Source organism: Belonocnema kinseyi, chromosome 9 (genome assembly GCF_010883055.1).
Source record: "Belonocnema kinseyi isolate 2016_QV_RU_SX_M_011 chromosome 9, B_treatae_v1, whole genome shotgun sequence".
NCBI lineage: Eukaryota > Metazoa > Arthropoda > Insecta > Hymenoptera > Cynipidae > Belonocnema > Belonocnema kinseyi.
This window is the reverse complement of record NC_046665.1, coordinates 58,440,068-58,445,073: the sequence shown is the minus strand read 5'-3', so window position 1 is coordinate 58,445,073 and position 5,006 is coordinate 58,440,068.

The following is a 5,006-nucleotide window of genomic DNA, read 5'->3' as shown; positions in this document are numbered from 1 at the left end:
GAAGAAACTTATAAAACAGTGAAACGTGACGAATACAAGTGTAAAATTAAAGATGATTGTAAATGAATATACGAGTGTATATGTTTTGTATACATATGTATATTATATATAAGTACACGTTGAATCATGTTTCTTCTACTCCAAAAACAAAACGTTTTTACCAGTTCATGGTTCAAAAGAAAAACACAATAATTATTTAGACACCTAAAAGATTTCACCTCACACTATTCACTTTTCAAATAGTAAATTTCCTGCTCGTCATGTACCCAAAGCAAGTCAAGGTTTGCGTTTTTCCAGTGATTTTAAAGCAACTCTAAAGCTAAATTTAATGCATTTTTCTGCTAGGATAAATATGCCACATTTATTTTAACGTCATTTCGACTTCCTTGCTTGAATCTTCAAAAGATTTTAAAACAACCTTTAAAATAAAAGTGAACACTTCCAGTATTGATTTTTTCCTCGCGTTTATTGTAAATTAATATCCCACCCTATTAGAATATTTAAAAAATATCCCTTACTTTTGATGTTTACTAAATGTCAATTTCTTTGCCTAAGTATTAAAAGAAATCCGAAAAGTTATTCCGACCAGAAAAAAAGGAATTTTCAATAAAGTAGTTGAATTCTGGCCTAAGACAGATTAATTTTAAAATCCAAAAGAGGAACTTTTAAGAAAAAAGACGCATTTTAAACAGAAAAGTTAAATTTGCAACCCAAAAATATACATTTTCTAATAAAATAATTTTTAAAATTCAACACAAACAAGACGATTTTTTAACGAAATAAGTGAATTTTCAATTGAAATATAACAATTTCCTAGTAAAAACAAAATCTTACTGAATGTGATGAATCGTTAATAAAAAAAAAATTAGTTTTAAACCAAATTCTTCAATTTGCGCCTCAAAAGATGAATTTTCTACCAAAAAATTTTAGTTTCAATTTGAAGAATATAAATGTTTAACCAATCATGGAACAGTTACATTGTTATATGAAAAATGCAAAAGAAAGGGTGAAGTTTCGAAAAGCGCTTATATCTGATTAATTTGAAACTCCATATACCTATGTATTTTGACGCGCTAATCACGAACATGATAGTGAAAATACCCGCAAATTTGATTTTCATGGTGAAAACCATGAGAAGTCCATTAAAATAATGGTTTTTTACATTTATCTTAGTGAATAGTGAAAATTTATTTTAAAAAGCTTCAAATAAAAGTTGTAGATCCTTTGAAAATACATATTTTATGTTTAATATATTTTTACCCTACGATTAACAGTTTTCAAGAAAATACGGGAAATGTCGGTACGAAGTGTAGAGTTGCTTAGGTCACACACGATACCCTTTTCAACGTGTAATGGGGGGTGAGAAGGCACACTTATCACTGGCCACAGAAATAACATAGGCAACACACGACTTCCTTTCTAACGTCTCATGGGGGGAGCATCCCTGTGATTGACCACAGAAATAACTTAAGTCATACACGACTCCCTTCCCAGCGTTTCATGGGCGCGGAAAGGCATCCCAGTGACTGGTCACAAAAATAACTTAGGTGAGACATGAGCCTGTTTCCAACGTGTCATGGGGAGCGGGACAGGGCCTCTGCCACTGGCCCCAGAAAAAATTTAGGTCACACACGACCCCTTTTCCAACGTATCCTGGGTGCGAGAAGGCATCCCAATGACTGGTCCCAAAAAAAACTTAGATCACACATGACCCCTTTTTCAACGTGTCATGGGGGCAGGAAGACATCCCAATGACTGGTCACAAAAATAAGTCAAATAACACATGAACCCCTTTCCAGCGTCTCATCAGAGCGGGAAGGAATCCCAATGACTGATCACAAAAATAACTTAGGTTAGACAGGACGCCCTCTCCAACGTGTCATGGGTGGCGGGAAGGCACCCCTGTGACTGCTCTGAGGCAAAACTTAGGTCACACACGACCCATTTCCAACATATCATGGGGGCGGGAAGGCATCCCAATGACTGGTCACAAAAATAACTTAAATAACACACGACCCCCTTTCCATCGTCGCATGGGACGGGAAGGCACCCCTGTGACTGGTCCTAGAAATAGACTCAACCTTCCAAGAATTTTTTATGTTCAGTATTTCTGCGATTCTCAATATTTAAAGTCCATACAGCCTTTCAGGAATATTTCATACAATATAAATCGCACCGCGAAACATTTTGCAGTATATCTGTGATTTTTCGTATTTATTGTCTATTTTGTCGAAAACCGTTCGTCGTGGGTAAAAACTTATTCAACATAAAATATGTATTTTCAAAGAATCTACCACTTTTATTTGAAGCTTTTTTTATAAATTTCTCACTATTCAATGAGATAAACGTAAAGAAACATGATTTTCATGGGGTTTTCATGGTTTTCGCCATGAAAATAAAATTTGCGGATATCTTCACTATCATATTCGTTATCAGTGCGTTAAAATACATAAGTATACGAAGTGTCGAATTAATCGGATATAAGCGCTTTTCGGAACTTTATCCAAAAAAAATATACGTATAATATAATATCAGTACAAAATTCTGAAAAAAGGTTTTTTAATTATAATAATGAATTATTATCAACCAGAAATACAAAAATAAGTTGAATATTTTTTGACAGTTTTTAAAATGTTTACATTAGACATGTGAATCACCGCCACCTTTTCTTTTAAAAACGCTTTGAATCCATTATTATAGAATTAAAATTTTTATAACTAGATCATTTTAAGTGAAACAATTTTTAATTTGAATCTTCGTATATGAGCAATTTTATAATAAAGGTTTCAAAAACGCAACTTCTTGAAATATAACAATATTTTACTGTAGCAGAAAAGATAAGCGGTTTTTAAAATTAAGCATTTGAATTTTTTAATTTTAAATTGTGGACGTAATTTAAAATAATTTTCATTTATATTAATATGTAAATAAACCTAATGTTGTAAAATTATTTGATGAAACAAATCAATCCTTTCTTCGACCGTTGATATTTATTGATTTCAAATCGTAGATTTCAAATTATTTATGTCTTACGGTCCAATCGTAAATAAAAAAAATGAATATGAGTCAAAAAAACATGTTCTTCGAAACTCAGATATTTATTTAATAGAAAAAACTCCTTTTGAAACTTCCTGACGTTTCGGTACACATGCGTACCTTTTTCAAAGGTTCTTAACCTGAGTTGATGATGGTTTAAAATAGTCAAACAGATCAATTTTAAGTCAAAAAAAGTAACTTTTAAGTCAATTGTTTTAAAAAAATTAATTAAAATTTAGTCATTTTTAGAAGTCTCAAAAAATTTGGAGACTTCAATCGATTAGAACTACATTTTTTTTAAATGTAGTACGAAAAAACAAATTAGCGTAGGTTAGGACGGACTATATTTAAAAATAAAAAATGTAGTTCTAATCGATTGAAGTCTCGAAATTTTTGAGACTTCTAAAAATGACTAAATTTTAATTAATTTTTTTAAAACAATTGACTTAAATGTTACTTTTTTTTAACTGAAAATTGATCTGTTTGACTATTTGAAACCATCATCAACTCAGGTTAAGAACCTTTGAAAAAGGTACGCATGTGTACCGAAACGTTAGGAAGTTTCAAAAGGAGTTTTTTCTATTAAATAAATATCTGAGTTTCGAAGAACATGTTTTTTTGACTCATATTTATTTTTTGGATTTACGATTGCACCCTAAGACATAAATGATTTGAAATCTACGATTTGAAATCAATAAGCCTAATGTATTCTATAAAACTGAAAAAAAATTATTTTAACAGCAAAACTACTTTTTTTCCAACAGTTTAGGGAGTGTAATCGAAATTTTCAAAGGATTTTAAACACATCACAAAGTTACCCCATGCACACGTTCAAATAGAAAAAATTGAAGCAAAACAAGATTCACAACTGATCTCAACGGCATTTTTACTAGATATAAAATATTTCATGTTTAAATATATATTCCGTATTACTTATTAGAATTCTCGTTTTATTATTTCAGTAACACGTTTAGTCAGTAACACTGCTCCGACTCAGGTTGTTTATAAATCTCTCAGGCATCGATCTCTCTACTAAAACTCTTTTTATTAACTATTTGTCGCCATACTTTCCTGTCCAGGCATACTTCTCTAGCTTATTTCACGTCCATGCATTTTTTCATTCAAGCTCTCGTTTTTCTGTGGTTTATGTGCGTTTTTCTCGTTTATGGTGGTTTATGCGCCAATCTAACTCCCCTTCTATATTTTCGTTCCTAATAAATAAGATACCAAGGTATAGAAACTTATCAACTTTTTCAATTCTCTTATCATTTAATCCAATGTTAAAGTCCATGCTCTTCACGCTTGTATTCAGTTTGAACATTCTTTGCAAGTCTTTGATTGACTCTGTCATAACAACCTTATCATCTGCTAATGCTAACCGACGTACCCTTACTGTTTCAAGATCCACACCGTCTTTGTCGAAAAGGGCCATTCTTAAACACTTGTCCATGGATAATATAAATAGCCATGATGATCTAAGGCATCTTCGTCTAACACCTTGCACTCGCTTTGCTGCCCGTAGAGCATATTATGTATGTTTTACTTATGTTACTTTATAAGCTATTCACTCTGTAGTCATCGCAGTAGCTTTTACCACCCTTTCTTTTTCATTCAGGTTGGTGTGCAGACTGCATGTGTAACTTTCAAATTGTAAAAATTAAAATTGAAAATGCGCAAATTCAGTTTTTGAAAACACGGCAGAAGTTTCAATAAGATGTTGAATAACAAAAGTTTTTTTTAATGAATGTGTATTTTTTCAAACAATACAATAAAACTACGTGCGTTTTAATGCCAATGCATGTTATAAATTGTAATAATATACATTTATGGAAATGATATACAATTTAAGGGACAAACGCGAGTGCGAAGCACGAGATACGTGATGAGAATGTGTTCGTGAAAACCGAAGGAGCTTTAACAAAAGAAAATTCACAATGTCAGCCAGCGACATTCGCGATATTTTTTTTAAC